Source organism: Benincasa hispida, chromosome 9, assembly GCF_027475165.1.
Source record: "Benincasa hispida cultivar pf3 chromosome 9, pf3_genome.v1.1, whole genome shotgun sequence".
Classification (NCBI taxonomy): domain Eukaryota; kingdom Viridiplantae; phylum Streptophyta; class Magnoliopsida; order Cucurbitales; family Cucurbitaceae; genus Benincasa; species Benincasa hispida.
This window is the reverse complement of record NC_143486.1, coordinates 6,267,137-6,286,859: the sequence shown is the minus strand read 5'-3', so window position 1 is coordinate 6,286,859 and position 19,723 is coordinate 6,267,137. Positions and strand designations below refer to the sequence as shown.

The following is a 19,723-nucleotide window of genomic DNA, read 5'->3' as shown; positions in this document are numbered from 1 at the left end:
TGTCATCTTCCCTCACATACACACGTTCTATAGGCAGTTGGAAGCGTGAAGGATCATACAAGGTGATTTCAAATTTTTGCTTATGGAATGTTTAGATATTGTGTATTTGTGGTTCTGAAATGTTTAGGTAGAGTGTATTTATATTATTCGAGTTGTTTTTGAAACAGAGTATATTTACATTCTCATTTGTACTTAATTTTGTTGTTTTAGGGTAGTTTTGTCATTTATTAATTTTGCTATTTTTATAATTTTGAAACCTTTTTGACATTTTTCCAAATGAACTTTAATTTTTTATATTTCTCTTGTCAGTCCTTTCACAAAATTATTATTTGGGCCCCTTTTTACCATTATTTTGACAATATTTGGTAACTGTTTCATTTATTATTTTTGAAATTTTGAGTCTTTTTAGATCTCGTTTGACAATCGTTTCAGGCCCGTTTGGTAACCATTTTGTTTTTGTTTTTTGTTTTTTGAAAATTAAGTCTATTTCCTTCTTGTTTCTTACCATGATTTGCATTTTTCTTAAATACAATAGTTGAATTTTTAGCCAAATTCTAAAAACAAAAACAAGTATCTAAAAGTTATGTTTTTTAGTTTTCAAATTTTGGTTTAGTTTTTTAAACTATTGGTGAAACATAGATAACAAATAAAGAAAATTGGAGGTGAAAGTAATATTTATATGCTTAATTTTCAAAAACAAAAATTAAAAAATCAAATCGTTACCAAACAAACCTAATTGTTTAAGAAAATTGTTATTGTTTTTAAAATTTGCCTAAAAATTCTACTCTTGTACTTGAAAAATGTAAATTGTTATAAGAAAATGAAAGAAAATTGGCCAATTTGGTAGCCCTTTTGTTTTTTGTTTTTGAAAATTAAGCCTATTTCCTCTCAATTTATTACAATGATTTGCATCTTTAAGTACAATAGCCAAATTCCAAAACAAAAATAAAATTTGAAAAGCTACTTTTTTTAGTTTCCAATTTTGGTTCAGTTTTTTAAACCATTGGTAAAAAGTAGATAATGAAGAAGAAATTTGGAGGTGGAAGCAGTGTCTATAGGTTTAGTTTTAAAAAACAAAAAACATAAAATGAATGTCCCGTTTGGTAATTATTTATTTTTTTGTTTTTGTTTTTTAAAATTAAGCTTATTTTATTCACGTTTCTTATAATAATTTGCATCTTTCTTAAGTACAATGGTTGAATTATTAGCCAAATTTCAAAAACAACTTTTGTTAGTTTTCAAAATTTGGTTTAGTTTTTTTAAATCATTAGTGAAAAATAGATAACAAAGAAAGAAATTTGCAGATAGAAGTAGTGTCTATAGATTTAATTTTCAAAAAATAAAAATAAAAAACAAAATTATTATCAAACGAACCAAAAGATATTAAATAGGGCTTTTTAGTGATTAATTTGTTTATTGGTTAAACTTATTTTGTGCAAACCTTTATTTATTAGATCTAAAGGTTTATGAAGATTTTTATGCTGTTTTTTTTTTTTTTTTTTTCAAATTAATAGATGAAGTAGCCAAAATTGGACCAATTAAGATTTACAAATTGCGAACACTTTACTAAGTTTGAAGTGTATTTTGATGAGATGAGTCCAAAATTGATACCATTGACAAGTTTATAAAATAAAATTGATTTTTCAATATTTTTATAGGTTAATTTTTTTTTTAACTTTTATTAATTAAAAGAAGAAATCATACAAATGTTCTTATTATAATTATAAATAACAAAATCATATATAAGCATAATGCAGATAGAAAATGCAATATTTGATTCTTTGCAATCACAAAATAATCCACGTGCATTGCAGATATTAAGCCACTAGCAAATAATATAACAAGAAAATATATGATCAAATCATGGCAAAACTATAATAATTTTCAATTATTATTACTATTATTATTATTCGAGACCAATTTCGACAAAATCGACACATTTCTAATCATCAATAATTCGAGATCATATGTATTAGTGAAATAATTTTTATAATTATTACTCTATGATACCAAAGACAGTGCAAATAAATATAAAACATATAAAAGAATATTATTATATTTCAAAACAATCCATACAAATTGTTAGATAACGAATCATATATATGAGATATAACAGAGTTGTTTTTTCTTTTTTGATTTTCGTTTAAAAGGGTAGTATTATAATTGTTTATTTAGGTTACGACTATATTATTAATTACAAGATTCTCCTAGGTCTTTATGCACATTACCATATGTCTTTCAACTATAATCATAATATCTTTTGTTGTAGATCTTGATTCATCGATGTACTTTTTAGCTTCAATAATAGTAATTAAAAAAAATTATTACATTCAAATATTGTGTATCAATGAATCAGCTAGTACCATTTTTTATTAGACGAATGAGATATGAAGATTTAAATTTTAAATCTCGAGAGAAGTAATATAAATTAGTTATTGCTAAAATGAACATAACTCAATTGACATGAAATTAAATTTGTACAGTCAACTTCGAGGTCGGATGTCTGATTCTTCCACCTCAAATGTCGATGGACTAAATTCACTTTTAACAATTTTATACCAATTTAATCGATATGACAAAACACTTGATGCATGGTCCTTGTTTCTCTATTTTTATTAATTCTCATGATGCTTTTTTTCCCTATCTTTATCATACTATACAATTTCGTAACAAAAATAAATTAAGAGCTTGTCTATTGATATCGTGTTTAATTTAATCTTTGTGGCAATTTAAAAAAATTTCTTACATCATATTTAACTTACAGAATTATATTATTTAGTCTTTACACTTTGAAAAACAATATTCTAAAATATACATTTTGATTTTTGAACTTTTAAAATGGACATTTTAATTCATGAAGTTTGTATAAATAATTGGTTTTAAATAGTCTGTAGGCATTTTGCTACTAATTGACCTAAAACAATACTAATATGGTTGTTAACATATTGAAATATGAACTTTGATGATGGTTCAAATTTAAATTTAGAGACAACCATCTAAAAATGTTATATACTCCTTATTGATGAGACTACTAACATAACATGATCTATCTCCTTCTTCTCTCTATCTTTTCTTCCTTCCTTTCCCAATTACAATACTATAATGATCAATATTGAAAAGTTGTCTATACGACAAATAGTATAGATATACTTTCATTAATTGATTGTCACATCAACGTTATTTAAAATTGATGTGAAGATATTTATTCATTATTGAAAAGTTGTCTATACGACAAATAGTGTAGATATACTTCCATTAATTGATTGTCACATCAACGTTATTTAAAAATAATGTGAGGTTCAACAACATTATATAATTTTTTACGAAAGAAAAGATGTTAGTGTAAAAAGAGGATTATTAAAGTACTAAAAATTTTCAATTCATTCTAAATGTGATCATTCAACTTCGAGCAATGGACAAGTATGTGACAACAATAACGATAAGTGAAAAATTAGAGAGAAGAGATGGGGAAAAATTTAATATCATGGTAGTAGATAATTAATATAAAATTATGAACAATATTTAGGTGCAACTTAGTTCCATGCTCTCTTTCTCTATACATCAAAAAATAATTTTTTAACAAAAATAAATACTCACGCGATAATTTTTAATTGGTTAATTTTTTCCTAAAATTATAAATCATTTTTTTTGTCACTTAACTTAAAATGGTCACGTCATCAGTGTCCATTTAGTCACACTAAAATTTGAAAGGAAAAAAAAAATGTCTTTTTCGAAAGAGCGGCCCCGACGACATTCCCTACAAAAGCCTCCACTCTCTGTTTTCTCACATCCGCCATTGCTGTATTCCTACAGAGCTTCATATAAACAAATTAAACCCACTTTCTCTCTTTACAAATTATGGCAAAACCAAAGAATTCAAACCCCCAAAACAAACGCAACCCTCTTCCCCTTACTCCGACCGGCAAGAGACCAAGAGACTGCAACAAACATCCGGTTTTCCGGGGCGTACGGAAGAGAAGTTGGGGAAAATGGGTATCAGAAATCCGGCAACCGCGTAAGAATTCCCGAATTTGGCTCGGCACTTTCCCGACGCCGGAGATGGCAGCACGTGCACACGACGCAGCGGCTTTATGCATCAAAGGCGACTCTGCCATCCTCAATTACCCTGAACTTGCAGAGTTTTTACCTCGGCCCGCGTCGCTTATGCCGCACGACGTTCAGGCTGCCGCCGCCAAAGCTGCGGCGATGGTCAATTTGAATTCCGCTGCATTGCCGTCGCCGTCGGAGGAGGAGGAGCTGAGTGAGATCGTCGAGTTGCCGAATATAGAAGACGATTTTGGTACTGAGTCGCTGAAGGATTTCAGATTGGTTAGTGAGTCATGGGAATGGTGGGAGTCCGTGGCAATGCCGTTGGCGGCGGAATTCGATTGCGGTTATTTTTCCGACCAAACGACGGCGGAGGAAAGTTCTTACCCGAGCAGCTTTTACGGTGTTCTTTGGGATTAATTACCCGGGGTAAAATTGGTGACATTTCACGCGGTAATAGTCATTAGTCAGTAGTAATCAAGGTTATTTAAATTTTACTTACACGTCTGTAAAAATATTTTACTCTTTTTCCTTATTTATTTTAGTGAGGAATAATTTAATTGATAATTTGTAAGATGTGGAAAATGTATTGAAATTAAACACAAAGATAAATTTGTTATTCGAATCCTTAATTTTCAGGTTGTCTAATTTTGGACTTCAATAATTTTCAAAACAATGACTACACAACTAATAATTTAGATCAATGCTTCCTAAAATATATAATTTAGATCGACTTATTTAGTTTGTTTCGTATTTTTTATCTCAATCTTTAAAATGAATTAAAACTGTACTTACCTTTACCGCTGAAAAAAAATTCTCGGTTTAATTTGAAGAATGGATGTATTTAGTGAAAATTAATTTTAATATTTAAAAAATATCAAACACATAACAAATTATCCAATACTTTTAGGTAATTATCATATTTGTCCTTAGTCTTTTAAGATTCTCAATTTTTGAATTAATATACTTAAATTTATCAATTGCCTTATTTCGTAAAAACATCGAAAACTTTGCTAACAAAAAGTTATAAAAAAATTATTATGTTTCTTAAACACACTTTATCCATCGTCATAATATGGCTCCAACGGTTTATGTGATTATTCTAGAGAAGATTAGAGTGTGGATGATAAGGACTTATATTTTCGAAGTCTTTAAAGATTAGAGTGTGAATGTATTTAGTGAAAATTAATTTTAATAACTAATTATGATATATTTAACTATAACAATGCTATAATATCTACATATAATAAACTAGGGTTGGCAAAATTCTCCGCAGGGCCCCGCCCCGATTGGGGCGGAGAATCCCCGATTTGATCGGGGATGGGGTCAAATTGGAAAATTTTTCCGAGGCCCGTCCAGAGATGGGGCGGGGACCGGGATGGTATCCCCGCCCGACCCTGACCCCGATTTTATATATTTATATTTTTAATATTTTATAAATATATATTTATAATATATAAAATAACTTATTTATATGTATGTTTATAATGTATACTATAGACTTTAAGCCCAATATTGAATATATAAATTCTAAATTTAAGCTTGAACTTAAAAAATTAAAAGAAAAAAATGGGAAATCCCCACGGATCTAATAGGAGATTTCCCGCGGGAATCCGTTTCCCGACGGGGAATCCCCGCCCCCGTCCCTGAACAAATGACGGGGACGGGGGACCCTCCCCCACCCCGCCCCGACCCCGTTGCCAACCCTATAATAAACAGAACAATAAAATTTCAACTTCTTAAAGGGCGTTTGAAGCATGACGTCGGTTATTATAGTCTTAGGTTATTATAGTTGGGTTATAATAATATGTATTTGAGGTATAAATTATTTTAGTTTGAGAAGGAAATAGTAAACAATATAGCAATGAATAAAAAAAAATGATAAATGTAAAATAATAAAAACGATAGCAAATAGTAAATACTTTAACAAATGAGGGTTTTGAAATAGTGTTGACGGTAGCTAATTGGAGATTACAAAATAGTATTTACCATAATAAGAAGTGGTTATTATAGTTTTAGAATAATTTTTGTCCCAAACACACCCAACTTAATTGAGAATTTTAATATGTCAATAATAAATTTGAAAATATTCAAAGATGAAAGAGACTTTAAAATTTTATTAAGATATATTTAAGAAATAAACCATAATTATAGGATAATAATTATAAAATTAAAAAAATAGAGTACCACTAATTCGAATCTAATTTAAAGAATCAATTATCATTATAAAAGTCGATGGATTGAATTAAAAAGATAGGTTTGAAAGAAGAAGAAAAAAGTACCGTTGGTGTTGGGAGGAAGGGATAGAGAATGAGTGGTGAAGATGACGGAACGGGAATTAGGATTTGTCAAATGTACCGTTAGTGGGACCCCTAGACTTTACCGATAAAGACAAAAAGGATGATTTTGTAGGGAAATTCTTATTAAATTAATACATAAAAAATTTAAAAATTTAAAAATCCAAACGTTTTCCTTATTTGACGTGGGATGATGTGGCACCATTAATTTAATATCTTGTTCACGTTGCCGGCTTCACAATGGGAGATGGGTTCAGATTTCCACTAAACTCACTCGCGCTTGTGGTATTAAAATTTAGTTGAAATATTAGTCCCATTTCTTAATTATTTTTTGTTCTTTAACATTAAACTTATAGACACATACAGAGCTAACAATTTTATATAGGAGTACTATATATTCGGCCTAACAAATATATATATAAATAAATATAAAAAATATTCATAATTTTATATATTAACTAATTTATTATCTTATAATTGTCCTTTACAAGTTTTCATATTTTAAAATCAATCCTGACTTTTTACTTATTTCTGGTTTGAATAGATAACAATATAAATAAAATGCAGCATCCTTTAAAATGCTATATTCTAACTAATTAGAATATTCACTTAACCAAGTTATATTAAATTGTCTTGACTTTGTACCAAAATTCTTAAGTGGAAAAATATGATTTCGAGGTTGACAAGGATCTTTTAGTAAATATGTTATATGAACTTGATCTTGAATATTATAATTATAATCATAAACTTTGGTTCTTAGTCAGGATGTGCATGTAGTTTTTCTAGATTGATTTCTGTATAAGATTGATCATAATCCAAAACATTTTTCTTCTTTGAAGATGATACCTCTACCGTCTATATTGTTGTTTTTTCTTTTATAATATTTCTCTATATTAATTTTGAATTAACTTTACAAAAATATTAATAATAAGAACATTACATTTTATTATATAGATTTAAAAGGCATAAAAACTTAAAGTTTAAGAAGATTTTAAAACTTGATTGTCAAGTTTGTATATCTAAACGACGGACAGCAAATAATCTTTTTGCTTGAACTCTGAAATTAATTTTAAAAACCTATGTGAGTAAATGTGAATGTAAAAATAACATGGAAACAAATAAAAATATATGAAGTGTAATGTGAATATAAAAATTATGTACAAAAATATCTTTTTAATCGAATGTTCTTGAGATTTAAAAGTGAATTTCGAAAAGAAGGAAAAAGTCTATATACTGTCCTGTCTTGTTGCTAGTAAAAAAAATATATTGTTTGAATATTTATTAAAAACGACAATTATAATATTATAAATCTCACGTTATTTATTAAAAAAAAGACACATTATTATATTTTAAATGTCACATTGTTTGACTTACTTTCCTTTATTATTCTTTACATGAGTTGGACTTTAAAAGCCCATTAGAGATTAATTTTTTGGGTAAAAACTCATATAAAAGTCTGAAATAAAATGTTAAAAGTAGTAAGTGCCAAACTCATATCTACTGCCAACTAAACAACACTACATGTAGAGATGTCCACGAGGCGGGGTAAAGCGAGGGATGTCATTCTCCATCCACATCCCCACTCCCCACTTCATTCCCTATCCCCTAGAAACTTCCCACAAGGATCAGGGCGGGGATTCCCCGCGAGGAATTCGCGGGAATCAGGTTCCCCGTGGGGAATTTTTTCCCATTTCTTTTTTTTTTTAAAAAAAACCAATTAATTTAAATCGTTAATGTGAACAAATTTTAATTAAATAATTAACTTTATCACCAATTTTTTTTATTATGGTTAGTTTTACATGATAATTTGAATTTAAAGATTACTCAAATTTTGGCCTAAAAAATAAATAATTTTTTTTAGTAGAAAGAAATAAATATAAATCAAATTATTCACATATATAATCTAAATTTAAATATTCAATTTAAACATATTCATTATCTTATAATCAAATTTAAAATTTAAATGTAATATTTATATAATAATAATAACAACATAACATTAGATAACTATACTAAATAAATATGTCAGGGCAGGGAAGGAGAACGGGGCGGGGGCGAGGACAGGGATTCTACCCAGTTTAGCTCAACGAGAATTTTTTTCCCCACATCCTCTCCAATTCCTCGGCTAATCGGGGAATCCCCGCGAGGCCCCGTCTTCGCGGGAAAATTGGACATCTCTAACTACATGCTAACAAACCAACACTATTTTTATTACTTAACTTGAACTGTTTTATATATATTTATATATATTATTTTATAATTTATATTAAAAATAAAAAAGACGGATAAATTGAGGGGGCACGTGCCCCTATGTGGTTCCGCCCATGCTTATAGACACTATTTATACCTCCAAATTTCTTTTTTTATTATCTACTTTTTACCAATTGTTTAAAAAATCAAGCCAAGTTTTGAAAACTAAAAACAATAACTTTCAAAAAGTTGTTTTTGTTTTTGGAATTTAGTTAAGAATTCAACCATTGTATTTAAAAAAATATGAAAATGTTGGGTTTTATGTCCTAAAACTCGTGGTATGTAAACAATGAAACTTATTTTGAAAGTTCAATAAGGTGTTATTGAATAGTCGTTTTGCTTAATAGAAATCCAATAAACCTGAAAGTCCCTTGACTATTGGATGAGTATTTGAACTTTATGTAGAGACATAGAGGTGGATTAGGTTCGAGTAAATAATCAAAGTGATCTATAGTATATGAATAAGGTTGGGTACTTTATTCTAGTAACACTATTAGATGTGGCCCACTCTGTAGTTGTTACAAGGAGTTTAAAGTGCTACAAACGAAGTGATCCTAATTCGTTCATGTTGGACATGAAGAGTGGGGGTGTCCTTGTGCAAAAGGGTTTGTACAAGATCAGACTACAAAATTAGTCACTCTTACTTTATAACGTTGTTTACTGTTTAAGACTGACTATTTCAAAACGATGATCTAGATAACTTGACCTTAATCTTGAGCTAACTATGAACTTCTGTTTATTCGGGATTACCCTTAGATTTGCATAGATGAGGGTTGACTCAATAGCGCCGGCTCAATAAGACTCCCATTTCAGGGGTAAGATAGATAGTTAGGGACATAGGGTGCAAGATGGAATTCACTCCTACCTGCTTTTAGGGATAGTAGAAAGATTATTCCCTTAAGTGCTGATTCTAGGTCTTGAACAAGGGGTCTCGCCCTCTCATTGGCCCGAGAGGGACTCGGTTTTGTGCTTGGATCACAAAACAATTGTTTATTAGGGGATACATGGAGACTTAAGGAACAAGAGGTAATTTCGGGGGTAAACAGAGATTTGACCTAGCCGTTATTATGAACAACTTGTAAAGGGTTGACTTACTAATCATGGTTATATCGAGTAGACATAATATATCTACATTGAGGGGAGTTCAACTATGGGCTTTAGTGGAGTGACCCATTAGTTAACGAATGTGGGTTAGATCAGTCTAATGAGTTTAGTCGATTAATCTCGAATCACTGGAGCTTATGATCTGTAGGTCCACGAGGTCCCCCTACTAGTTCAGAAATGGATTAGCTCTAGAGTATCATGATAAGTTAATTTAAAGCGTTCAAATTAGAATAAACGGAATTGAAGAATATATATTTAAATATGATTTAAATATATGAAGATGAATTTGTGTAAAAATTAATTTAATATTGGATATTAAATTAATTAGAATTATTTAAAATTTTTAAATAATTATTTATTAATTTTATTAGAAAATTAATTTATGAAATTAATTTGTCAAATTAATAAATTTTGATTTTAGAAATAAAATATGATTTTAAAATCAAAATAGATTTTGGAAATAGAAAAACACAAAAAATGAAAAATTAGATTTTTCATGTTCATCTTCAAGTTGCTCATAATGAAACCCACTTCTTCAACCTTCATTTACTCCAAGCATGAGCTGCATCCAATGCAACAAATCTCTTTGCATGATAGTCTACAATATATTGAAGAGATTGGAGTGAAGTTGAAGAGAGGCAACCGAATGAATTTTTCTGAAAAATTCGGATAGAAGAAGATGTTCTTCATTTGGGTTGTTCCAGTGAGCTTTCTCCAAATTCCTTTTGATTCCAACTTATTTTGAGTTCCACAACTCAATCTAGAGCACTAAGAGAATAGTAGGGAATATCTTATAGTGGTCTACACAAAGATTTGGAAGAATTTACAGCTGGAAATAGAGATTTCAATGGTTCTTCAAAGGTATGTTCTTGAAACTCATTAAACTCTGTTTTAGCATGTTTTTATTTTCTGCCAAAATTAATGAATTAGAGTGTTTATCGATCTTGTTCGCTTCCGCTGCGTGCTGATACCTTTCCAACAAAAAATCATTGTAAGAAATGTGGATGATATAAGCTTAGTTTTAAAAAACAAAAACAAAAAACAAAAAACAAAATGGCTTCGAAACGAACCTAAGGGTTTTAGCAAATAATTCCGATTTTGTTTTATTGGTTTACTTAGTGCAGGAAATATGTTTGGATTATGTGATGTAAACGATGCAAAATTTGAAAACAAGATTTTTATGTGTATCTAGATTTTGAATTCAAAACTTTATGTATAATTATATTAAAAAAAATAATTTGTAATTTCTTAACTCAATTATTTTTGTATAATTAAAGTATATGTTATATAATATATTATATATCATATAATATTACAATATTAGTGATAATTTATATTCAACCTAATATTTAATGAATAACTATAATTAGTTTTATGGTTTATAAATATATTATCAAACACATTTTGAAAAATTGTTTAAATTGAAATTTAATTTTTGAACCTACTACCAAACATATCTATGTAAACATGAAATATAACTTTATTTTTTTTAATCCCTTATTTTCAAAATTATTTCTTTAGAATGCCTACAAACCAACCCTAACCTTTTTAAGTGCATTTTCCATCTTTATTATTACTATTTTTTTAAAATAAAATACCAAAAATTTTTCAAATAAGTAAATATCAACCTAACTTTTTTCATTTATGGAATTCAATTTTAAATATGCTTATTCTCTTATAAAATTTGATAAGTACAACTTCTAAAATGTAATGAAAAGTAATTACAATCTCTTATAACAATAACAACATTTTTCTAAAATTTGAGTATAGAAATAAAAGATCTAAAGTGTAATGAAAAGTGAAATTAAAGGGATGTTTTAGATCCTCTGGGTGTTTTTTAAATTTACTTCATATTAAATCCAATCTATGACTTTTTGACTTTTTTCTATGTTTTTTTTGTGTGTGAATGTTTACATTGAACAATAGTAACGTTACATGACATATAATTGATAGAATTAAAAGAATGAATTAAGACACCAAAAGAATAACAGTCAAAATTTATATAATTCTTATAAATTTGGAAAGTAAATTAGAGAATTTGTTCTCCAAGGTAGTTTAATTTCTAATTTGACACCCACTAACTATAACATTAATAATAATATAAAGTAAAAATCTCTATAAGCTCACTGTTTCAATGCTATAAAACTTTGAACAAATTAACCTTTGTTAAAACTCATAGATATCAACCAAATGAAAAAGAAGCTAACTTATTGTTTTTCTTTGCAAAATATTTATTATACGATATGTTTCATGATTCATTGAAAATATATCAAAATACTTTCTATAACTCAAATGAAAATTTGTTTGATTGAGGTGAAAAGTGTAAAATTTTTTAAAGTTTAAAATCAAATATGTTAAAATTTTCATATATTTTCTGGAGATGAAATCGAAAGTTTAAAGTTGAAAAATAATAATAATAATAATAAAACCATTAAATAAAATGTTAGAAATTATATATAAGGTGTGGGGTTGTAAAACAAAAGCGCCCATGGCCTAATGGATAAGGCGTCTGACTTCTAATCAGGCGATTGTGGGTTCGAGTCCCACTGGGCGTGCATATTTTCTTTTTTCAACATTTTTGCAATAATCTTAGTTTAAGTTTAGGGAAAAGAATATATTATTGAAAAATATATTTAAACTATTGGTTTCTAAAAATTTTCTTAAACTCTAGCCTTTTTAGGCTAGGTTTGATATTGTATTAGTTGCGTCAAAATGTCATTTAGAAAAAAAATTTAATCATTTTTTTATTTTATTAAATCTGTTAAAATCATTTTTAACAAACACGTTAATTTCACATTTACTTTAAAAGTGGTATTCTATTAGCTTTTAGATTCTCTAAATCAGGAGTGAAATGCATCAATTTTTTTTTTTTTTTTAAAAATGCCAGATATCTATATTTTTAAATAGAGCTATTTTATTTAATATTTAAAAATTAATCTACAACAAACCAAATTTATCATACTAAATAATTATTTAAAATTTTAAATTACAAAATGTTAGAAAAATTGGATTTTTTAAAAAATAATATTTTTTTAATATATAATGACAAAAATAGGATTGGAGGGAAAATATTCCCAAAAATAGGATTGAAGGAAAAATATTCCCAATAATAGGTTTTTAAATCGTGTACCAGGTACACGATTACACCTTAATCGTGTACTCAGTACACGATTAGCTTCGTGTACCGGGTACACGAGTCCCTGTCCATCTGGCATGTGCAGTCTGCCGTGGCAGTCATGCAGGGTTGACTGAGGTAATCGTGTACCCGGTACACAATTATCTTAAGTCGTGTACCCGATACACGACTTCCTCTCCAATAAATCGCCGCCTGCCCCTTCTTCTTCCTCACCGAGAGCTTTCTGCCTTCTGCCTTCTGCCTTCCGAACGATTTTGCTCGAAAATTCCGAAATCTTGCTTCTTTTGTTGCGTTTCTCCGGCCAAAATTCCGAAATCTTCTCATTTTTCTTTTGTCTTGTGCATCAAAACGCTTCCACTTGCTCGAAACCGTTCGTCCGTTTGTCATATAACATTTGCGTTTCTCCATTTGCTCCAAACGCCTCTGTCTGTACAAAATTGTTCGAAATCGTCCCCCATTTGTTCGTCCGTCTAAAATCGTCCGAACGCTTCTGTGGTAAAATTCTTTCTCCAGTTGTTTTTCAATATATAATCGTCCGTATTTTTTTTTATTTGTTTGGGCTGATTTAAACTTAGAAATATATGTATGTTAAACTTAAAAATACATGTATTTGTTGGGCTGATCTTATATTTATATGTTTATAAATCTTAAATCTTAGATCTTATATTTTTTATTTGTTTGGGCTGATTTAAACTTAGAAATATATGTATGTTAAACTTAGAAATATATATATTTATTGGGCTAATCTTATATATATTTGTTAGGTTGATCTTATATGTATATGTTTATAAATCTTAAATCTTAGGTCTTATATTTTTTTTTTTATTTGTTTGGGTTGATTTAAACTTAGAAATATATGTATGTTAAACTTAGAAATATATGTATTTGTTGGGTTGATCTTATATGTATTTGTTAGGTTGATCTTATATGTATATGTTTATAAATCTTAAATCTTAGGTCTTATATTTTTTTTATTTGTTGGGCTAATTTAAACTTAGAAATATATGTATGTTTGGGTTGGTTCTTCTAATCCTATATAATTATACCAACAAAATACACATCGTTCACAGATAGTTCTTCCACAGTAGTGTTGAGTTGTTGGAGAAGGGAGGCGACTGCATAGCATACTATCCCATTTGATCACCGCATTATTCCATATGTTCCGCAGACAGGTTTTCTTGGGGTTGCACAAATTTGTTTCATCCAGCTTGATTGGCACCTTATTACTACTCTAGTTGAGTGTTGGAGACCAGAAACCCATACATTTCACCTGCCTTGTGGGGAATGTACGATTACGCTACAGGATGTTGCCATACAATTTGGGTTACGAGTGGACGGGCAACCATTGACAGGTTCACTATAGTATGACTGAAAGAACGTTTGTGAAGAGCTCTTAGGCGTTCTACCAGAGGATCTGAAGGGATCAAGATTGAGTATCCCTTGGTTGGCATCCCAGTTTCTAGAATTATCTCCCGATGCCGACGACATCAGCGTATGTAGGTACGCACGAGCATACATCATGCAGCTTATTGGAGGATTTTTATATGCTGACAAGTCAAATACTCTAGTGCAACTCATGTTCCTCCCACTATTGTCTGATTTCGAGTACGCTAGTACGTACTCGTGGGGTGGTGCATATCTTGCATAGTTGTATAGAGAACTTTGTCGAGCTTCCAATGCACAAGCGTTGGAAATAGCAGGGCCACTGATACTATTACAAGTATGGGCTTATGATCGATTTCCAATTATAGTATCATAAGTCCAACTATAGACCTCAGATCATTGTCCACTTAGTGCCAGGTATTATTTCATTTATATATTTATTTCGTTACCATTTTATGTAAGAATATAAATTAATTGTATTTTTTTATAATTCTAGATGAAATGGTGTATTAGCTACCTCTGAACAGTCAACAAATATGTTGCTCGTGTATAGAAAAATATTCGACATGCTGATGCACAATCAGGTAGTAAATGTGTATATAAATGAATATTTAAAACATTTAATATGTATACTTATTATTATTTTTTATCAGATTATTTGGACGCCATACATACAACAGATTTGGTCATCTTTACCTGATTATTGTCGTGATGGTGAAGACATTTAGTTGACCATTAGCCCTCTTATATGCTTCCATATAGTAGAGTTGTATCATCTATGTGTTGAGACAGTTCGGTCTGCGACAAACGATACCTTCGTTGTCCTATACACTCCTAGCACTATACCAGATCGAATTGAGAGGTAAGCACGACCAAGACTAGCGTCGAATCCATGCGAAATATTTATCCTACTGGCATGGACGACATGATCATTGTGCACATGGAGAATTAACAAATGGGCTAGCTATATAACACGACTACTTTCCCTGGTACAATTCGATCACGAGGCGATTTATCACACCTGACGGCGCTTACTATTACTACATGGTAAGAGATTTAAAATCAGACATTTTCCATATATATAATATGAATATTGTTTATATATTTTTTTATTGTACAAAATAATTTTATCGGCGATGTTCAACAATATTCAGTGCAGAACAACTTACCAGAATTGGGTTCAATGTGTCAGCAAACATTGGTCAACGTAGAAGTATTATTCAACAAACAAGACGACTCAATGTTACTGACACCGATCAAAGACATATTCGTCGTAGACGACAGCGACAACAGGGTGAATCTAATTTAGAGGGACATGAAAACAACCACATGAGGGGTAAGGGCCAGGGAGGGTCGTTTTTTAAATTTCATGTAAACTTTCATTTTCAAATTGTAAATTAAAGAACTAATTGTAAATATTCTTTAATATCATGGTTTTTTTTTTTTAATATGAGTGCAAGATGTTTTCATTGTAGATTAAATATATAATTAAGTTTAATAATGAAGGAATTTGTGGACCAATTCCTAAAGTTTTAATATTGTTGTACATCTACAATTAAAAAAAAAATAGTCAACAAACTTTAAAAAAAAGAAAAAAAAGAAAATTGTGGACCGAGTCCACGAGTTTGTGTTTGATCGATCAACCAGTCAGCCGACATGGTGCTGACTAGATTAAACAGTACTCGTGTACCGGGTACACGAGTTTTCCACATGGAAATCGTGTACCCGGTACACGATTCCACTGCCCCAATTTTGTCAATAGTTTCCCAAAACATCTATTCTTGGAAAATGTTTCCTTCCAATCCTATTTTTGTCATTATATTTAAAAAAACATTATTTTAAAAAAAATTGAAAAATTGATTATAAGTCTGTTTTAGTTATTATATCTAAAATAAGATGTTTTTTTTTTTATTTACCGAGCACTCCAATCTACTTTTTCAAGTTTAAGCTGAAATTTACTAAGCACTAATTTACTTCTTTTCACAACTGATTTTTCTAAAAGCACAACAACTAACAATTATTTTAAAAGCTACAACAATCTCAGATGGAGCCTTAGTCAGGATTCACTAAGTTCACATTTGTATGTGCGTTGATTATATAACTACATTAAACAATTGTTAAGATTAAAGCTTACAGGAAAATCTAAAAATTATCCAAATTGTTATGAAAATTGAGGAGCACAATGAGAGTACGGAAGAAATATAATATAATAATAACAAATAAATAAAAACTAAAATTATAAAATAAAATAACCAAAATCATGAAAATGGATAATATGGAAATTGGTGGAAGTGGAATTCTCACCAATGTTAGTGTGTTCTTAAGATCCATCAAATGACACTATTTATAGGCAAAGCGGGATGTGGACTACATGGACAACAAACATGAATAACTACATGACACATGGACAACATGAATGGTGACACATGGCCTTTAGGACACTAAGCAATGGACATCTATTTTCTATTATAATATTCATAATACTCCCCATTAGATGCCCATATATATATGAAATATGCTTCGTTAAAACCTTATTAGGAAAAACCCAATGAGAAAAACCCTAGTGAAGGAAAAAGAGTACATATTTCATATAATACATACTTTTAAAAAAATACAATATATTTACTCCCCCTCATGAAAACATTACTTAAGATCTTCGAGTCACCGCATTCCAATATTGTGCACCAATATTTCAAAAGTTGCGGTTGATAATGCCTTTGTAAATAAGTCTACCAGATAATCCTTCGAACAATAGTAATGTCGTCATTTTCTTCAAGATCGTGAATGTAGAAAAGTTTCGGTGAAATATGCTTTGTTCTATCTCCTTTAATATCCTCCTCTGATTTGGGCTATGCAAGCTGTATTGTCTTCGTATAATATTATTGGAAGGTTTTTATTAGAAGACAAGTCACACGTTTAACGAATTTGCTGAGTCATTGACCTTAGCCATACATATTCTCGACTAGCCTCGTGAATTGCAAGAATTTTAGTATGATTTGAGGAATGGTCGTTATAGTCTGTTTCACTGACCGCCATGATATAACAGTTTCTCTACATGCAAACAGATAACCTGTTTGAGATCTAGTTTTGTGTGGATCAGATAAATATCTAAAATCTACATAACTAACTAGATCAAAATTTGATTTATTTGAATAAAACAAAATCATATCGATTTTTTCTCGGAGATAACGGAGTATATGCTTAATTATGTTCCAATATCTTTTAGTAGGAGAAGAACTATATCTAGCTAATAAATTTACTGAAAATGCAATATCTAGTCTTGTATTATAGCAAGATACATAAGTGCACAAATTGCACTAAGATATGGTACTTCAGGACCAAGAAATTCTTCATTATCTTCTCGAGGTTGAAATATATCTTTCTTTATATGAAATGAACGGACTTCCATTGGAATATTGAATGGATGTGCTTTGTCCATATAAAATCTTTTCAAAACTTTTCCTGTATAAGATGCTCAATTTGCAAACCAAAGCAAAATTTTATTTTTCTGAGATCTTTTGTAACAACCCGACCCCCTAGGACTCAAGTTAGGCCGTTACTAAACACATGCATGCATGAAACTTAAAACGACACCCTTTTATAGTGAAATATATGCTAAATAAATAAGGTAAATTCAAAAGACCTTCAATAAATTCAAATATTAAAAACAAACGATAGGGAACCCATAAATCATAAATGATAATAAATAGGCCTGAAAACAAATCTTAATAGTAAGTTTCAAACATCAGAACTGAAAGTTGAAAAACATGAAAAGAAATATAAATATCATGAGCAGAAGCATAAATCTGGTCCTAGTGGCTCGATCACGGATTCTGCTTGTCAATTGTCGATGCATCTCTACCCTTACCTAAAGCAACAACATGAGAAAGGATGAGTATTAAATACTCAGTAAGTAACCCCACTACTAGAGTCAAGTTAGGCATTTATGTCCTTTAGATGCATACCTCTGGTGGAATGTAAGTACTATAGGAATAAGAGTTATTCCGGGGATAGTGTTTGGTCAAAATTGTTTGTTTTAGGGAAGGAGTATTTGACTGCCCCACGGTAGTACATATTTTGACTCACTAAAATATCGTTGCAAATAAATAATGGTTATGGGTATATTATTACTTTTTGCTAAAACTAGACTTTGGATTTAGTTACAATTTTCTAATTATAATTTGTTTATATTTTATCAGCATGTCAAATTCTAGAATACTCACTTCCAATATTATTAACAGTAAAATCAAATCAACAAATAAATTACTAGTGGTTGATTACACCAACAGAGTTTTAATAGAGGATTGTCCTCTATCTCCCAACTCATCTAAAATTATGAATTATGTAGATAAGAATGCTGAATTCAAACAACAAGATAAATATGATTTACTTGTTATCGAAGCATGTTTAGTGGAAAACGATAAAATCTAGATAATTGATTCAGGTGTCCTAATCATGTATGTACTATCTCACAGGAAACAAGTTCCTGGAGACAAATGACAGAAGGTGAAACAATCTTCAAGGTAGAGACCAAGGAGATTGTTTTCGCCAAAGCAGTGGGAGATATGAAGTTATTTATAGGAGATAAGTACATTTATTTGAAAAATGTATATTATATTCCTTCTATGAAAATGAATCTAATATATGTCTCTTGTTTGCTAGAACAAAATTATAAAGTTTATTTTGAAAATGGTGAAGTATTCATCAAAATGGGAAATAAATAGATTTTCTCTGCAAAATTAGAAAATAACTTGTACATGTTAAAATCAACTAAGGTCAAAGCTATTTTGAACATAGAGATGTTTAAAACTGCTGGGACTTATAAGGAGAGGAAGATTTCTCCAAATGCCTATCTTTGACACTTGAGACTGGGTCACATAAATCTCAATAGGATTGAGAGATTGGTTAAGAACAGTCATCTAAATAAGTTAGAAGACAGTTCATTACCAGATGTGAGTCTTGTCTTGAGGGTAAAATGAAAAAAAGATCTTTTTCTGGAAAAGGTCTTAGAGCTAAAGAACCCCCAGAGCTGATTCACTCCGACCTTTGTGGGCCTCTAAATGTTAGAGTAAGAGGAGGGTATGAATATTTCATCAGTTTTATAGATAATTATTCTAGGCATGGGCATGTTTACCTAATGCGCCAAAAGTCTGAAACTTTTGAAAAGTTCAAAGAGTATAAGGATGAGGTTGAAAACCAATTAGGTAAAAAGATTAAAACACTTCGATTGGATCAAAGTAGTGAATATATGGACATTGAATTCTAGAACTATTTGATAGAACATGGAATTCGGTCTCAACTCACAACCCCTAGCACACCTCAGCAGAACGGTGTGGCAGAGAGGAGAAACAAAACCTTATTGGATATGGTTCGTTCCATGATGAGTTACGCTCAGTTACTAAATTCATTTTTGGGACACGTAATTGAGGCCGCGGTGTATATTTTGAACATAGTTCCCTTGAAAAGCGTTTCTGAAATGCCTTACGAGCTCTGGATGGGACGTAAA

General features: G+C 30.1%; 1 non-coding gene and 1 pseudogene across 2 annotated transcripts; both read left to right on the top strand.

The window, feature by feature from the left end:
• Window positions 1-3,738: 3,738 nt before the first annotated feature.
• On the top strand, window positions 3,739-4,679 carry LOC120086901 (dehydration-responsive element-binding protein 3 pseudogene; annotated as a pseudogene). Its single transcript, XR_016532269.1, has one exon. The product of XR_016532269.1 is annotated as a dehydration-responsive element-binding protein 3 pseudogene (transcript).
• A 7,501-nt stretch (window positions 4,680-12,180) lies between these two features.
• TRNAR-UCU (transfer RNA arginine (anticodon UCU)) lies at window positions 12,181-12,253 on the top strand. Its single transcript has one exon. It is a non-coding gene; the product is annotated as a tRNA-Arg (tRNA).
• Window positions 12,254-19,723: the final 7,470 nt, after the last annotated feature.